The sequence below is a fragment of the Tenrec ecaudatus genome, chromosome 1, assembly GCF_050624435.1.
Source record: "Tenrec ecaudatus isolate mTenEca1 chromosome 1, mTenEca1.hap1, whole genome shotgun sequence".
Classification (NCBI taxonomy): domain Eukaryota; kingdom Metazoa; phylum Chordata; class Mammalia; order Afrosoricida; family Tenrecidae; genus Tenrec; species Tenrec ecaudatus.
The window spans coordinates 204,271,800-204,291,644 of NC_134530.1; the positions used below are offsets into that span (position 1 = coordinate 204,271,800).

The 19,845-nt window shown below is 35.0% G+C and overlaps 1 pseudogene; it reads left to right on the top strand.

Annotated features, from left to right (window-relative positions):
• Positions 1-18,329: 18,329 nt before the first annotated feature.
• Positions 18,330-19,099, top strand: LOC142439341 (U3 small nucleolar RNA-associated protein NOL7 pseudogene; annotated as a pseudogene).
• Positions 19,100-19,845: the final 746 nt, after the last annotated feature.

Sequence of the window (19,845 nt, forward strand, 5' to 3'; positions counted from 1 at the left end):
AAAATGACTGAAATTTTTAGACAATTTGTAAAGCTTCAATATACTTTATAGTCAAAATAACTCTTGAAAATTAAAAGCTTTCTTAGATAGTCTAAAGCAGATGAGAATTTCCAATATTATTATATCTATAACATTATATTAGAAACTTTAACAAGTGAAAATATCAGTAGGAATTAAGAAAGGAATATCAAAAAAGAATTATTTTCAAATGATATAACTGCATATTTACAATATATCTACACAAGTTATGTGAATTAATGGGTGAATTTTTAACAAAGTAACAATATTAATTATATGTACATTATTAAAATTTTATGTTTATTCACGTTAAAGTAAATTATATGTCTACTTATGAAAAATAAGAAAACAAAAAATGTATCACTTTTTTTCTCGTTTCTATAATAATGTATTTCCAATAATATGTATTTTAATTCAGTTGATATAATTCCATGAGTTTGGTGATATTGTTTATTCTTTTTTCAGTCTTTAGTTGATTTTCAAAAGATTATATTGCCCTTACTAAAAGTTTATTTTTTCCTGCCACCTCCCATCACTGTTTAAACCTAGCCAATAAATAGTTTATTTCAAATATTGAATTATTTAGCTTTATTTCCATTTAGAGATTTTGTGTATTATCCATTTCTATTTTGAATTGTGCATTCACCATGTTCACCTTTTCCCTTAAAATATCATATATAACCAAACACCAAACTCGTTTCCACTGAGTCAATGCAGAGTCCTGGTGATGCCCTGTGAGTTTCTGAAAATGTAACCATTTACAGGAGAAAAAGCCCCGCCTTTCTCTCAAGGAGCTGTTGGTGGTTCTGAAACGCCCACCATGCAGGTTACACATCACCGTGGGACTACCATGCCATACAGATACCAACATGTCTGCTATTTCGGATATTTTCAATATTTCTGGATCTACTTTGGTTGACTTTTTATAACTGACTGAGTCATGTATTCCTCCATCTTCACATGTCTAATATTTTTTGTGTATAAGATACTGCCGATGATTGTTGTTTTTCTACTTTTAAAGAGTTTTTCATTTTTTTTTCCATCGTGTAATTAAATGACAGACAGTTTAATTTACTTATGCTGAAGCTTGTTTACAAATGGGTCCTCTTCTAAGGCCACCTTTCTCCATCGTGGCTCTCCTAACATTTTGTCTTGGGTCATTCTCCGTTCCGGTAGCTTCCCTGTGCTTTGCAGGCTAGTTAGCAGCATCCTTGGCCTCTTCATGTTCACTAGGTGACATTATTACCTCATTCAAACGAAAAATACCTTCAGATGTTGCCAATGCTCATGGAAAATAGGATTGGCTTGAGTGGATACCCATTCTTTCTCTTCTAGAGTAGTCTCACTCCTAAAGTGTGACCTTTTAGGATCTCAACTGAATGTCTGATGTGTTCAGTAGATCTTTCCACTCAGGCCCAACTTTCCCCAAGGAGTTACATATTCTGAAATTTCAGTTAAACCTATTCACCTAACACTAAAGGAGATTACTAGGTGCATTTTTCTTAAGCACTCTATTTTTTGCAGATTCATTTTCTCCAAACTCTTGAAAAGTTTACCGCACTCGCTTGTTAATTAAAAGATTAAAAATTAAAGTCCACCCAAAGATACCTCAGAAGACAAACCTGCTGCCCCATTTGATAATAACCAGTCACTGAAAACCTATGGAGCATAGCTCCACTCTGACACATCTGGGTTTACAGAAACATCAGTTGACCGGTGGCCTGACTTTCTACAGCTGTTATTGTTGGATGGGGAGTGTGGTTCTTTCTGAAGCACAGTGACCCCAAGTGACAGAGCAGACTGGTTTTCTTGGCTATGATCTTTATGGAATCAGATCATCAGGATTTTTGTTGTTGTTGTTGTTTTTCCTGTCGAGGGTTCAAGCCATAAACCTTTAATTAAGGAGGCAAGATCAAAATTAAGAAGAGATTAAGATTAATCAAGATTTCTTGTTTCCTATAATAGGGTCCTTGAAAATCCCTGTGTAACATCATCCCTGCATTCCTACTTCTCTTATCTCCTACCAAGCAATTCTATTCCTCTCTGATTGAGTAGCCAGCTTGGTGCTTTTGCAAGTGCCTCTAGGCAGAAAACTGGGAAGAATGTAGCGTTCACTACATTTAATTTTCCTTTTCTCAATAATCATAGTTGGTCCAAAATGACTTCTAATATATGAAAATGGCTGCTGTATATATCACTCTTAGTTTTAATAATTGCCTACAGCAGAAGATTAAAACTGACACATATACTTCATCATGGCTAAAACCAGAAATACATACAAATTTTAATTAGAGACTTTTAAACAAATTCTAAATCAAATAATTTCATTTATTCTTATCTCTGCAGCTGAACTTCATAAAAAGGAATATATATATAAAACTTCTATTTTAAGTCTTGTCTAAAAATAAAAAAAGGTTTCAAGATTAGTTCTTATTTAGCTAAGTGGACAATTAGTTCCTCTGAAAATAGAAAATCAATATTTTAAGTCAATATATTAATTACTCATTTTAATGATTTATTGAAATTTTATAGAAATCATGTCAGCTATGAGTTCTAGACTACAAAAATTATCGCATTTTCATTATGACCTTTATAATTTTCTTAATAATTTACATTGTAAAGGAGCAAATTAAGAATTATGGGCATATTACATCATTAATGGATGCAGTCAAAGTTTATACCAAGTTCTTTCAAAATGCATATGCAGCTCCCTTCTATAAGCTTAGGTGTTTCAGCAAATCTCTCATATATTACACTCAAGTGGTAGACCTTAATACATATGTTATCAATTAAAGACAAATTTGACTGTTTTACATAATTAAAAATAATTGCACATCCATTGTATCCTTTTCTACTATCAAACTGAAATACCCAAACACCTTCTCCTTTACCTTATAACATATATTTTTAACCAAAAATGATATAAATATCAGAAAAGGAAAGAAAATAAGATGTTTAAGAAGAGAATCACTGAAAAAACTTTTCTTGAATATATTAATATTGTCTTTTACTATTTCTTTTCCCAAGAGTTCAATGAAATAAGACCTCTTCACCATTCCTTGGAATGAAGTGTCATTTCCTTCTTAACAAGTCATGCTGCCTGTTCTACAGTGTGTGAAAGACAGAGGAAGGAGCACTTCTTAGCTGCTCACTATCTGCCAGAGTGAGCTAAATAAATATCTTATACAGTTAAACTCATGTAGTCATAGGTCATAGAAATCACTTTTACAAGGAAAGAGCAAGTTCTCTGATGCTCTGTTTAATACACTGAGTGTTTGCATTTATTTAATAGAAATTATCATATTGTGTAAATAAATGACTGCTATCCTGAAAATTAAATGTTATGTTGTAACTAATTCATTTTGAAATAATTTAACAGTCATTGGGTTTTACACTAATTGCTATATGAGATCAATGAGTTTACATCATTATTTGAGTCTCAGTACTTGGCAGAGTATCGGGGAAAAAGAAGCTAATAAACGCACCCAGGACTTCATTTGAACGAATAAAATGGAAGATCAATTGCATGAGAAGAGCGGCCACTTGTTCTGTGTAGAAGAGCTGAGCACCCAATCCACGCTTGTGTTCAGCACTGAAAGGAAGATCCAAGTACAATCGGAGAGGGAATGAAATAAAGTGGAAATGAAATGAAGGCAAAATGCTGACATAAAGCATTTACTCATAGGAATGTGAATCAGCATTTAATATATGTCGGGAGAAATTTCCAAATGGAGGAAACAATTACTAGGAATTTTAAATAAGGCCAAGAAAAGTGGGTTGCTAGGGGAGAGTATTTACTATGAGTGGAGTTTAAAAATAAATCATTTCTAAAATTGAGGAAGAAAATAGACTGTTTCTTACAGGCGACACTAACAATTGTACATTATTTTAATCAAGCTAATCAGCCAATCTATGGTTTTAAGTAAGGGCGTGATTTGCTGATGGCAGGAGTGGATGTACGAACATGGACGAGTGAGTATATTGCAAGTTACAAATGTTGAGGGCTTCTACCTGGCTGACAGTGAGAGGGAGGCAGTTGAAATGGGATATAACTTGAAGGTGGGGCTGTTTTGCTGACACATTGGTTATCTAGTTTGTAAGAATAATGAAGGAAATATGTAAGAATAATAAAGGAAGTATGATGGATGCCATCACTGTCCGCCGAGAAGAGGGAAACTGGGTGAGAGCAGATTTGGAAGGTAGCAGGGAGGGAGGTATGGGGCATGAATCAGGATAGTATAATAATTTTAAACTTTAAAAAACTGGTCTGTGATAGTAGATCTAAATAGAAATATGTTTCAGATAAGATCAAGGTCAGGATTGTTGGTTTAAATACAAAATTAATGAGTACAGGCAGGATAAACCAATTATTGAAAATATGCTTATTTATAAAATGATTAAGCAAAGAATAATTTTGATTGTTAATGTATCCAGTCTCCTACTCCTAATTATCTTGGTGCATGTGTGTGTGTCCATGTGTGAAAATCTAAAGAATGATTCTTAAAGGTTGTTGCAGTTTGTTCATAACATTATTTTTAAGAGTGTCGCTGGATTTTGAACACGATGGCCACTGTTATTTTTCTATTTCAAGTATTCCTGTAGGAAAATAAGAAGTCGTTAATTATTCACTAGAACTATCGGATTATTTTAGATAATATTAAAATAAGCACATTAATTATTAAGCATATGATTTATTCATATAATTTTATTTGTTTTAATGATTTTCCTGAGGTGTAATCACAATATTCTACATTTATCCAATTCATCAGAATAACACACATAAATAGAACATTGAAGAGCTCCCTACTAAGATTGTCAGAACGAAAAGCATAATGAAACAGTTTTGGCTTTGCAATTATAAATCACATCGAGTGACTGTAGTATTTGACATCACATGTTTGTGGTTCATAGTATAGTATTTAATGAATATTGATATTGTGTTATTTTAACATCACTTATAATTTAGGTGAACATTTTAACTTAATTCTTAAAATGACATATATATTTGCTTAACTGCAGTTAATTTCATCTATTTTGTGCTATATTTTTGATTCAGCATAAACTAGTAAACCAATAATTCCTTGCTACTACTAATAACAAACATTTTTATCACAATATTTATTTTATTATGTCATATTTATTTATGGCAGCAACTGAATATGAGACTTATGCTTTTAAGAAAAGTAATAATAATTATTTTTCCTTTCATCATTCAGGTCAATATCCCTACATATATGTCACTGTTTACTTAAGTATTGTAATTGCATTTTTATTGTAAACTACTTTATCAGTGTCAAACAGAATTGATTCTAAGAGAACATGGCTTTCAAATTTTACATCCTTTATTTGGCATTTCAGGTTTTCCAGAAGCAGGACAATACAGTTTATCTCATGTTATTAAACTATACCTCTGATTTGCTCTCACACCAGTTAAGTTCAGAAACACATGCGATGAATGGATGGCTTTAAAAATTAGCTAGACAGAAAACTTGCTAATGTACCTATCTGTATCTTCTTAATATGCACTCAACGATTGTACCAAACGCAAGTGGAAATTTTTTCTATAAGTGTCGTAAATAAAGTATGCAAATTATTATATTTCCCAATTCATTTATTCTCTCATACTGTCTTAATCACTTATTTTGAAAAATTTTCTTTAAATGAAACATGAATTCTTATACACCCAAATGAGTCACCTGATATTGACTGTTTCCTGGCATTCAGAGCATTTAGAAAACCACAATGGAAAACGGATTTGTCCGATTCCTTTAGATCTAGTGTCTGAAAGTAAATTGGACACTAGGCCAGAGGTGGCTAACTAGAGTTATGGACCAAATTTGGATCACTACTTGTCTCTGTTTAAGGAAAAATGTTTCATCGGAATATTCACCTGCTCATTTATTTATTGTCTAGGACTGAATATCAATAAACACTGCTGAGTATTTGTGACAACTGTTTAAAAATTTACTATTAGCTGCTTGAAAACAACAAAATGTATTAATCCCTGTACTATTTGTTAATAACATTATTTATCATGATACCAGGCAGTGTTCTGCTCCTATGTGTATGGTCTCATGTGGCTCTTTCAGAAATAGCGTTTGAATGGCTATTCAGAAATGAAGCACTGGTTCTTTCTTTGCAGTCCCTCTTCTTCTGGAGACTGCTGAAATGTGTTCAAATATGAAAACATAAATGGCAAGGCCTCCAGCCTCACAGAAAAATGCAAGCAAACACAGAACGACAGACAGATAGATACGTGCTGGGTGGAAAGTACACATCCAGTGAAGACGTGTGTGACCGCAATGGTCTGCGGTCCAGTGTGCGGTCGGTACCTTTATAACTAAACTGGCATGGAAAAAAACACAATGTCACCCACATTTTAGATTATAGGTAAAATGATACAGACTTGAATGAAATTCATAATCAATTGGTTTATCTATTATTATTCTTCCAATTTTTAAAAATTATCTCTCTTCTATAAAATCTGCTTGCTTGAACTCACTGAAATGGCTTCTTCTTAGGGTTAGGGTTAGGGTGAAAAAAAAAGAAATGGCTTCTTCTTTCTGCCATAAACTTAAGGCTAGCAACTATTTTTTCACATTTTCAGATGCTTGCTTAAGAAATTAATATAACCAAGTTAATGTTGATTGATAAAGTCAAAAAAGGGATATATTGAAATTTATTCCATAGTAAATTGCCTTTAAATTGTATTCTCTGTTGTTTCCCCCCAAACAGCAAGGTCTTTACCAGCTGGAATCTACAGAAATCAAATTTACTTCATCTGTGGGAATATACAATAGAGAAGCTGAATATCAGCAGCTAAAACCAGACCAGGAGTAGATTGTGAAACAGACCGTCAATTGCTCATATGTAAGTTCAGGATAAAGTTGAAGAAAATTAAAACAAGTCCACAGGAGCTAATTTATGTACTTCAGGTTATTAAAATACAAGGGGAAAAATCAAAGTGGGTGTCAGAAGAGACTCTGAAACTTGTTATGAATGGTGGAGTAGCTAAAGTAAATTGCAGAGTGGCTAAAGTAAAGTAGAGCAGCTAAAATAAAGAAAGATTGAAGTCAAGGAACTGAGTAGAGCATTTCAAAGGGCAGCTTGAGAAGACAAAGCTAAATATCATAAGGAATTGGGCAGGGACCTAGAATTAGAAAACCAAAAGCGAAGAACATGCTCAGCATATCTGAAACAGAAAGAACTATAAAACTCAAGCTATGAATTATAATTTTGGAAGATTGTATTGGCAAAATACAGAATGATGAAGGAAGCATCAAGAGAAGATGGGAAGAGTCACAGAACCAGCAAGCAGTACTCAGGAAGCAGTACGCGAGCAAGCACTGATGGTGCCGGAGGAAGATCTGCAAACAGCACTGATGCGTTAACCAAAAGCAAGTCTCCAGCAATTGACAGAACACACACTGAAATGTTCCAGGAAGCGGCAGAAGTATTAATTGATCTAGGCCAGGAAATTTGGAAGATGACTACCTAGCCAACTAACTAGAAGATCCATATTGGTGTGCATTCCAAAGAAAGGTGACCCAAAGGAATGCTCAATCTACAGAACACTATCATTGAAATTACATGCAGTAAAATTTTGCTGAAGATCAACCAACAACAGTTTCAGTGACATTGACAGCAAACTGCCAAAAGTTCAGACTGGATTCAGAAGAGGTCATGGGACAGGGATGTCATTACTAATGTCAGATGGATCTTGGCTGAAAACAGAGAATACCAGAAATATATTTACTTGTGTTTCATTGACTATGCAAAGATATTTGACTATATTGATCATATTGTGGAAAACCTTGAGGAAAATTGGAATTAAAAAAATCCATGACTTCCAGAATTCTTCATTGTGCTTATTGGGAATTTTTACATGGATCAAGAGGCAGTTGTGCAAACAGAACAAGGGAATACTGCATGGCTTAATATCAGGAAAGGTGCAACAGGGTAGTTTTCTCACCGTCCTTGTTCAATCTACATGCTGAGTAAATCATCGGAGAAAGCTGGATTATATGAAGAAGAATAGGGCCTTAGAGTTGGAGTAGAGGAGGACCTACTAACAATCTGAAGTACATAGATGAAGCAACCTTGCTTGCTGCAAGTAAGGAGGACTTGAAGTACTTGCTGATGAGTATCAAGGAGTGCAAGCTTCAGTATGGACCACAACTCCATGTAAGAAAGAACAAAATCCTCACAACTGGACCAATAGGTAACATCATGATGAAGAGTGAAAGGGTTGAAGTTGTCAAGGATTTTGTCTTACACGAATCCACAATCAATGCTCATGGAAGCAGCAGGCACGAGGTCAAAAGCACTCCAACTAGTTCTAATGAATTAAAAAACCTATCAGAAGAAGCAGTGCTGTATGAAATAGATCACACACAGAGAGACTATAAAATATAAGGGAAAAAGGAATTGAAAGATAATAACATTTTTCCATAAACTCTCTGAAGTTCATTGAAAAATATAATTGGCTTGAGTCGATAACCATTTTTCCTCTTCCAGAGTAGTCTCACTCCTAAAGTGTGACACTTTTTAGATCTCAGTGTAGTCGGTGAGTGCTTTCCACTCTGGCTGTTCACAGCTCCAACTTTCTCCAAGGAGTTACATTTTATGAAATTTCAGTTACAGCAAAGGCTATCTGTTGGTTTTATCCTGGATTCATAGACCCGTGCACAAACACAATTTCTTTGATCTTTAATGCTTTAAAAATTTATGTGCAGGAGATGTTTGTAATTCAATATTGAATTAGAGTTACTTATTGTTGCTACCAGGAGATGGATTATGGATCCAAGTACAATGATATCTTCAAATAGTGTCAATATTTTCTTGATTATTTTAATGCTTTCTATCAGTCTAACTGTGAAGATTTTGGTTTTCCCTCCATAGTGAAGGCTCTATAGTCTTTGACATTCACTAGCAAGATGTGCAAGCCCTCTTCCTTATAACTAAGCAAGGATTTGTCATCTGCGTACAGCAATTTGTGATTGAGTCTTCCTCCAAACTCAGTGCCAAGTTCTTTCTTCTGATAATCTATATTCTCAGAGTAACTGCTAAGATTGAAGAGATACGGTGAAAGGATAGAATCATGATGCACACCTTTACTGATTTGAACAATGCTGTATTCAGTTGGTCTGTCTGTGTACAGAGTCCTCATGAGCACAAATAAGTGTTCTGTAATTTCCATTATTCTCAGTATTATCGATATTAATTGTCCACATAATTGAATTCCTTGCACAGTCAGTACAAAACACCTTTCTGGTGTTCTCTGCCTCATATGTTAATATCCATCTCACCATCTTATGTTAACACAATGAATCCCTATTTCCAGGTCCTCCTCTGAAGCCAACTGGAATAACGCATTCCAATGTTGAAGCACTGCTGAAACCATTGTTGATTAATCTTCAGCAGCACATTACTTGCATATAAATGACACTGTTAGATCCGATCATAAACTCTGTCACCTATCTTTGAATTGGCACAAATGTGGGTCTCCTCTAGCCAGTCCTTTGACCAGTTTACCCATTCACAAATGTCTTGGCATAGACTAGTATTTCCAGGATGGCATCCATTTGTTGAACTATCTCTACTGGTGTTTGTTCTTGAACCTTGTATTTGGCTAACTTACTTTGAATTTCCTTTACTACCATCAACTCTCAATTACCTTTAGTAGTATCAGTTCTCAATTTCAAACATTTGAAATGGTCAAACCTTGACCAATTATTTTCAATGTAGTGTTTCTGTATGTTATTTCAAGCTTTTTTTTTTTTATGTTTCCAGTCTTACTAAAAAGTTCTCCCATAGAATTCTTCAGTATTTCAACTCAAAGTTTTAACATTTTTTGGTTTCTTAAGTTTGAGAAATATTAACTATGCTCTTCCCTTTTTGTGTTCTAACTGAAATCTTGTCGCATAATCTATTATGGCACTTTACAATGTCTTCTTGTACACCTGCCCTTGGAGCTTTTCTGTTTAGCTCTGTTACTTCTGATAGCTTTAGCAAGTCTAAGTTCAAGAAAAAAAAGTTTTAGAACGTTTTCTTACAACTATTTTGGCCTTTTCCTTTTCCCTGTCATTTTACTTAGCTTTTGCTTTTTCATAGATGATGTTTCTGATTTCATTAAATTGTTGACCAGGAGGGTTCAATGTGTCAAAACTGTTCTTATAATGTTCGCTAAATTCACGTGGCATATGTACTCATGGTCTATTTTTACTCTCAGGGACTGGTTTTTATTTACTTCAGTTTCATTCTGAAATGACAAGGAGTAAGTGATGGTTATTCCACAGTCAACTTCTGACCATTTCTGTCAGAAGACATTGGACTCTTGAACTTCTCTTCCTACAGACACAGGCTGTGTGATTGTGTACATAGGAAGTTAAATCTGGGAAAGTACACGTGTAGCTATCATTTATGTGGTTGAACAAAATGGTATTCGCAACAAGAAAGCCATTGATCTTGCTAAATTCTAACATGGGCTCTTAAAAGTCACTGTATTCTAAGGACAACTCTCTCATTTCAATTGTCAATAATTAGCAATTCATCTTGATTGCTAGTGTGGTCACTTTCAGACTAAAGAAGTTGGTAAAATTCTTCATCATCAAAGATGATGATTTCTACATCATCAATTTTAGTTGGTGCATAAATGTGACTAATAGTTGTATTAATTGTTTTTCTTTGTAGGTATATAGATATGATTCTATGACAGACAGCATTGTACTTTGATAGATTTGGAAATGTTTTTACACTTAATAATTTACCAATATTTGTATACATTAAATTTTATAATTTAGTCTGTCTTTAAAACATTGTTCTATATTCAATGTGCTGTGGATAAATAAAAACTACTGAAAAAAGATTTATATAAAGGATTCTATTAAAAGGTAATCAAATTCTTACTGAAAGCCATGCTGCTGAAACAGTATTTTCAACTTTGTTAGCTACAGGCTGCTAGAGTGCTCATGAAAGTGCTAACAGGTACTAATTGTGTAACTGGTTGCAATTGAGTGTATTTTAACTCAAGAAGATACACGGTGTTCCAGAATAAAACTCAACTCCATATGTTTCCAGTGGCTGATATTTCATAATACCAGCTGAGATGTCTCTGGCTGCATTCAACCTCCAAACTTTGTTAGCAGCTGAATTTTACCACGTCTCTTAGCAATGTATACATACATATGTATTTGTTGATAAAAAAATTAAGTATGCTGACGACCCAGAAAATCTTCTGTCTAAATGTAGAAAATAAAGGAAACAGTTTTAATATTGGATATACATTAAATCAGACTGGCTGTGTGCATCACAAACAATCTGTTAATGAAACTGAAAAAACAGAAAGAATTCTCAATCTCTTATGTACTAAAGCACGTATAATCAATTTCTTGCATGTTCTCGAGGAAAATGATTATTTGTCCTCAGAGCTAAGGATTTAAAAGCACTGTTTGCTATGAATAGATCATCATAAATTCACCTAGTAATTAGGGTGGCCACTTGTATTTGCAATTTGAATTTATCCAAAACAAAACAAAAGCTCCTCTAATCTTTAGTATGAATAGAGACTTACAATATCCCTGTGCTAAGTTCCCACAGACATAGGCTAATAGGAGCTCAGTCTTTCTTGAGGTTTATATTTCAAAGACTGTTTCCTCGGAAGAAAAACTACGGTGAAGAGTTTTTCTTTCTCTTTAAAATTTGCTTACATAATAATAGGTCAGATAAATAACTTATAACTGTAAGTTTTCTCAAGGAAATTATCCAAGAAAATTGAGAGGAAACAAGATTTATTTCCTTTTGGCACTAGGTAATTAATCTTTTCATTTTTATTTTTATTTATCCTTGAAATTGGAATGATAATATAATGAATTTACTTTTATTAAATAATCTTGCCAGCATAGCATCCATTAGAAGTTAGATTTCAAAATACACTGACTGAATATTAGTCATTAACATTTTACCAGTATTTCCCATTATATTTCTTCCAGACAACTAGGAGGGTTATACTTCTCCTCTTTTTTCAAATTACACATGGTCTTAACACAAGTCTTGACCACGAACCTGTGAGCAGAATCCTGTGTGGGTCATTGCATAAGGCACTCTTTTCTCTGCTTTTCCAGCCAGCGAGTTCCAGATGGGGGAGGCAGCCTTGCATTTTCATCCTTGGTTGAGAACTGCCAGGACTGTAACCCACAGCCAGTGTGAATGAACCTGTAGTATGAGATGAAATTGAACCTTTGTTGTTTAAAACTGCTGAGATAATGAGATTATTTGTTGCAAACTGTATGGTTCTGACTGATGCTGGAGACTAAAATTATTTGCACTTGAAATCACTAATAATACAACAGAGTTCTTCACTAGGCCTTTTTTAAAAAATGCAAAAACAATGTTCTAGTAAGAGGAAATTTCACTTTATTTTTTCACAAGTATCACTTGTAAGGTACATGCTTGGCTCATTGCCAGTGAGTCAACAAGTAGGGCAGCACTGGAATTCTTTAGGGGACTCAAATATCATCTTTCTCCTGCATAAACTTGGATTAAAAGTTGCAATTGACATGAACTTTAGATTGCATTTCTTTTTCTTCAACTTTGATCATTTGAGATTTCATATTCTCTTAGGTATACATGTAGCTGAACTTAAAGTACTGCTGAGATTACATTTTTAAACTTTGAAAAACAAAAAACTTCATATAATATATTAAAAGTAGATGCTATAACTGATTGCTATAAAGATTGAGAAAAGAGACAAAAGATTTAATCTTTGGCTAGGAGTAGACTGTTTAAGTCTGTGTGCCCACCAGAGATCCCAAAATATTTTAAAAGCCATGCTATTTCCTGAACGTGATAAAAATAAAAATTTTTCTTGTTGTAAGGGGTCCCTAGTTGGTTCTGACCCACAGCGACACTATGCACAGCAAAATAAAATATTGCCCTGGCTTGCATCCTCCCCACAATTGTTTCTATGTTTGAGACCATTGTTGAAGTCACTGTCCGTCTATCTGGTTGAAGGTCTATCCTCTTTTTCCTAACCTGTTATTTTACCCAACATTCTGTCCTTCTCCGGGGATGGCTGTCTCCGATAATATGTCCCAAATATGTAAGCCAAAGTCTTGCCCTCCTGGTTTCTAAGGAATACTCTTTCAAGACAGCACTTCCAATATTCTTTACTGGCACCGCAAATCACATGCATCGATTGTTGTCTTCCTCATCCCACTTTCACATGGGTATGAGGAGAGTAAGAACTCTGTGGCTGAAGTCAGGCACAGCGTATGGCTCCAAGTAATCCCCTTGCTTTTCAATGTTCTAAAGAATCATTGTGCAACAAATTTAGCCAATGCAATGTACCTTTTGATATCCTGACGACTGCTTCCATCGGCATTGATTATAGATCCAAGGAAGAAAAAAATCCTTGACACTTTCAATCTTTCCTCCATGTGACATGATGTTATTTTTTTATCTAGTTGAGAATATTTTCTCTTATTTCCATGAGTTCTATTTCATACTGTAGGCTGAAATCCTTAATTTTCTTCGGCAAGTGTCTCAAAACCTCCTCCCTTTCAGCAAGTGAAGTTTTGTTGCTTGCCTAGCCCTGGTTGTGAGTAAGATTCCTCCAATCCTGATGCTACATTCTTCTTCATATAATCTAGCTTCTCTGATTATTTACTCTATATGCTCTGTATACAGTGTGCAATGAGTGCTCAGGGCACCTGCTAAGGAAAGGTCAACAATCTGAAACCACCAGCTGCTCCAAGGAAGAACTAGAGGGCTTCTAGTGCTCACAAAGAGTTAACATTCTCAGAAACTCATATGGACAATTATACCTGTCTTATAGGGACACTGTGAGCTGACGTTGACTAAGAATACCATTGTGTGACGAGAACAAGGGACTGCTGCATGGTTTGAAAGCAGGTAAGGTATGCAACAAGGTTGTATGGTCTTACCATATTTCCTCAAGCAGTATTCTGAGTAAATCATCCCAGAAGGTGGATTAGAGGAAGAAGGATGGGCTATCAGGATTGGAGGAAGGTTTATGCAGATTATACAATCTTGCTTGCTTAAATCGAGGAAGACTTGATGCACTCGCTGGTTAATAACAAGGATTGCAGCTTTCATTAGAGATTATGACTCAAGGTAAATAAGACCAAAATTCTCACTTTGGAGCAATAGGTAACATCATGATAAATGGAGTGAATATTGAAGCAATCGAGGGTTTTGTATTGCTGGGATCCACATTCATACCTATGGAAGAAGTCAGAAGATGAAAACAACTTGTTACATTAGATACATCTGCTGCACAAGACCTCTTTATAATCTTGATAAATAAAGATTTTACTTTGAGGACTAAGGTGCCCCTGATACCAAACCATGGTAATTTCAAATGCCTCATATGCATTTAAAATTGTTAAGTTAAATAAGCAAGGCTGTTGCTGAATTGATGAGTATGAATTGTGGTGCTGATGAAGAACATTAAAGGCATATTGATGGATAAATTGATCATCTGTTCTTGAAGAAGAATCATCATAACACACAGCATAGAGGCAAGCATGGCAAGGCTTTCCCTTCCATCCTTTGAACATATGGTCAGAGAGACCAGTCCCTGGAGAAGGACATAATGCTTGGTAAAGTGGAGGGGCCATGAATCAGAGGAAGGCCATCAAGGATAAGGATGGACACAGTGGCTACAGAAATGAACTCTAGCACAGGAACAATTGTGCAGATGGTGAAGAACTAGGCAGTATGTCATTCAGCTGTGCACAAGGTTCCAATGTATCAGTATCAACTTGATCACATTTTAAACCAGCTAGTACTTCCTTGTTCTGTTTGGACAAATGGCTCTTGATCCATGTGCAATTACGCAGACGCATAAGGAAATACTCTAGAATTTTGCTTCTTCTCAAGGTTATCAATAGTTTTTTATTATTATCATCCACACAGTCAAATGCCTTGGCATAATCAATAAAACACAAGTAAACATCTTTCTGACATTCTGGGCTTTCAGCCAAGATCTTTCTGATATCAGCAATGATATATCTTGTTCATTATATTCTTCTGGATTTAGTTTAAATTTCTGGCAGCTTTCTGTAGATTTATTATTTCAATCATTTTGATTGATATCAATTAAATGTTATTTCCATATGATATTACTGATTTTGGTGGATAATGTCTATAATCTGTTTAATTACCTCCTTAGGATGAGTTCAAATATGGATCTCTTCTACCCAGTTTTCCAGGTAGCCTTCTCCCAATGTTCTTGGTATAGATGAGTGAGGTATATTGGTGCTTCATAAAATAATTGAAATATTTCAATTGGTATCCCATATATTTCTGGAGCCATTTTTGTGTGTTTGTACTAATACCTTCCCTGCATCTTGGACTTCTTCCTTCAGTACCAGTTTCAGCTATGTTTTTTTTGTTGTTGTTTGTGTAGTGAATCTGTATTCCTTTCATGTTCTTTTAATGCTTCCTAGCTCTTTCAATATTTTGACCATAAAAACTGTGAATATTGCAGCTAAAACCTTGAATATTTCTTCAGTTCTTTCAGCTTATGATACACTGAATGTATTGTGTATTATTTTTTCTCACTTTAGGTTTGGATCATTTCATTCTAATACCTTACCTTGTTTTCTCCATCTGTCCTTTAAATTTTCTGTTCAACTATTTTACTTACTTCATTCCTCCCATTGGCTTAAACTACACTACAATCAAGAGCAATTCTCAGAGTGTCTTCTGATATCAACTTTGGGCTTTTCTTTATTATCTGTCTTTTAAATGGATTTTTCACATTCTTCTTTTATGATATTCTTGATGTCATCCCAGAGATTAACAGATGTTCTTTCTTTATCATTCAACACATCAAATTTGTTCTGGGAATATTCTTGAAATTATGATATATATAATATATCCAAGGCCATATTTTACCTCTTATTTTATTTAAATTCAACTTGAACTTACCTGTCAGCAATTAATGGTAGTTTCTACAGTCAAGTTCTGGTTTCAATTAGGCTGTGTATATTAATTTCTCTGTCATCTCTTTCCATAGGTAGTCAATTTGATTTCTGTGTGTTACACCTGGTGAAGTCTACATGGATAATTATTGTTTATGTTACTGAAAAAAGGTATTTGGGAAGAAGATGTCATTAATCTTGCTAAATTTTGCCATTCATTCTCCAACTATACTTGTTTCAACAAGCCATATTTTCAACTACTTTCCTTCCTTTTTGTTTCCACATTTTACATTCCAATAGCCAATACTCATTAATGCATCATGATATTTGAATTATTTCACAAGGATGACATTGGTAGAATTCTTTAATTCCTTCAACAATCACTTTCGTGGTTGGTGCATAAATTTGAATAATAGCTATTTTGACTGTATTACTTTGTGTGCTCATATATATTATCCCAGTCAACATTGTGTTTCAAGGTAGATCTTGAAAGGTACTTTATTTATTTACTTTTTACGAAGAATTTGAAGGTGAAACTGGTAAATTTATCAATCTTGGCGTAGTTAATCTTGTAAGTGTCTGAATAAAAATGGTCAACCCTAGTCCATACGCTCTCACTAATGCTTAGTATCCACCACTTTTAAGTTGGCGTACTGTGGTGCCTTTTGTATTGCTGTGATACTGGAAGACATGGCATTAGTTTTTCAAATGCCAGCAGAGTCATGCCAAGTAAACAGGCTTCAGTATAGCTTCTAGATTAAGAACAAACTAAGAAAAGTTGCCTACCTTGACTGAAGTAGCCATTGAAAAGCTTATGTATAATGTGGATAAATTTTCAGATACTAATGAAAGCCTAATGAATGGAAACAGGACATTATCAGAGATAGTACCAGAGGATTGACCCCTCAATTTGGAATCACTCTAAATATGAATGAGAAGAAGCTGTCTTCTCAAAGTAGAGTTGACCATGGAGAGTTTATGTGAATGGAGTAAAAATCTTTGATAATAAAGCTTTCAGGATCTTCATTTGCTGATGTGGCACACTCAAAATGAGATGAAACATCTGAAATTATCAATTAGAAACCAAACCTTGAAATATATGAAGTGTGAATCTAAAAACAATCAGTCTATAGATGATTAAGCAGGCAAATTTGGAGGAAGGCTTAACTAATAACCTACTATACGCAGATGGTATAATCTTGCTTGCTCAACCAGAGGACTTGAAGCACTTGTTGATTAATCAAGGGTGGCAGACTTCAGTATGGATTAAAACTCATCAATGAGCCCAATGGAGTCGTGGTTACTAGTTGGGCTACTAACTGCAAGGTCAGCAGTTTGAAACCACCAGCCTATCTGTGAGAGAAAGAAGGGGCTGTCTACTCAGGTAAAAAGTTACAATCTCAGAAACCCACAAGGACAGTTCTACCCTGTCCTATAGGGTCACAATGGAGAGGCATAAATGGCAGTGATAAAGAGAGATATATCAGTCATTTTCAATCAAACTTACAAATATTGAGATTCATAGCTCTGAAATTAGGGAAAATGTCTTTCACTATAAAAAAGTCATGAAAAGTGTGATTTTTAAAATTAATTTTGTTCACTGATACATACAGTAGTGAATAAGCAATTGCTTTTACATGCTACATGGCAATAAACATGCATAACCGATTAATGGATGACAACACCCAGCTCAATGAATGAATGTTGGTGGAAGTACAAACTGCTACTTTTGTTGAGAGGTTAGTCAAACAATGTAAATAGCATTTGTTCAAATTGCTTCAATTCTTTTTTAACCAAATCTTTTTATTTAAGTAATTAAAAAAATTTAAATAACAAATTATTTTTAAAAAGGAATTATAAATTGTTTAAGACATCTACTCATTGCATTCATGTGTGTTCTAATAAATATATAAGAATATAATGTTAGTATTGTTCTGGTAGCAAAAGCAAAAACTTGTAAACATCTAACTTCATCAATTTAATAATAGTTTTATGAATTATATTTATATATAGTATAATATTATGTAAAAATTTTAAAGGCAGAATAATATCTATATGTTATAAATATATTTATAATATATTTCTTGAGAAGCAAATGAAGAAAAAACAGAAAAGAATATTATACTTTATTATTTATTGACAATGAAATGTCTAAACAATGTCTAAACAAAATTTGTTTGATGTAAAAATAATTTTTCTCAACAATGTATTTTCTGAAAGGATATACTTTATTGTTTGCAACTCACATAGCTATAACTGCATATTCTGTTTCTTTCATGTGGGCAGAAAAGGCTGCCTTTTTTAAGTCACAGGTTAATAACCACTTCATTCCATAAGAATTTATATGACAGAGTAATGTCAAACATGCTTGACTTCCTCAGGGACAAAACTCTCCTGAAGGAGAAGAGGAAACAGTGCGAGGAGCTGTTCATCTACAGAAGAAAAGAAAACTCCTTCCAGACGATGTTCTAGAGAAGTTAACTACAACTCCTCCAGCTGGCTTAAAGAAATCACCAGGAACGTTCAAAGAAGTCAACTTGCAAAAGAAAACAGAACGTGAGAAAGAAGTGACTCCAGGAATGCCAAAGTGCAAAAAGTCTCGCCTTTCGGCCAGAGTAAAAGCTATGTGGCTTGGAGGCTCAAAGACCAAGATCTAAGAGACTCCCGGCAGCAAGCAGCCAAAGCCTTCATACAAAATTCCTTGTATGGCCCAGGAAGTCAGAGAACTACTGTCAACAAGTTACTGTCTCTGGCCAACAAGAGATTGCCTGTGAAAAAAGCCGCTGCCCAGTTCCTGACCACTGGCTGGGGAGCCCAGAAAAAACATAATGACCAGAGGTTCAAAAGGCGCTGGATGTTCAGAAAGAAGGCGGCATCTGGGAAAGATCGGAGCTAACAATCAGTGCTTTTTGGTGTCTACAATTTAACTTTTGAGGTTTGGTTTGTTGTTTTTAAACCCTAATAAACCATAATTCATTTTAAGACGTTATGGGGAAGTTATCCACATTTCATCCTTCTGGAGAACAGTCATGACTTGAAGCCTTTGAGGAGCCCCCAAGAAAAGGCTGCTCAAAAGGAATTGTTTTTTCCCTTCTTAACCATCCAGAGGAATACAAGCAGTACACACCAAGCCCAGCACTCCTCTGCAGCTGCATTGCTGCCTTACCCCCCTTCCCCCGATGAAAAAGAGCACAAGAGGGCTGTCTGTGAAGTCTTCCAACTGAGCCGAAGCCCTCTGATGCTGTGGCCTCTATGAGAAGTTTCTCAGAATAGTGCCCTGTACCGTCACTGAGGCGCTCTCTTCCATCAGTCAACTTGGATTCACAGTGGCCCTCTAGGCCATTGCCCTCATCCGGGCGGGTGTTCCAACTGCGGGTCTTGTAGTTAGCAGTCTACATGTAACCCTCTACGCCAACAGAGGGTCCTTCGTCAATGAAGCTTTGCGGACACTAAGAATGAGGACCCAGGTTCAAGCATTGGTGTCCAAAACCAACATCGCCATCACCCGAGCCAAAGGATGCAGTTACCAAGTTGAATGGCTTCATTTGAGTTTTGGTCAGTTTACATGACTGGTAATAAACAAGGAAGTGATGTCCTTAAAAAAAAACATACTTGAAAAATACAGTCAACACTTGGATTGAACTGATAAAGTGAACTGCAAGAATTAATCTTCAATGCTAACAAAACAGAGGAATCTGCAAAGCTCTACTAGAGTCACTGATCTTGAAATATGTCTAGCCAAGAGGTGTAAAGTGTAGTTGACAGTTGCTCTACTAAGTTGTGTCCACCAGAGGGGGTGGGGGAGAGTAGCATTTCTCCTATCTAGGGTTTCATTTTTCTGGGCACAGCGTCCCATCTGTGGCAGCAGACAAGTGAAAAG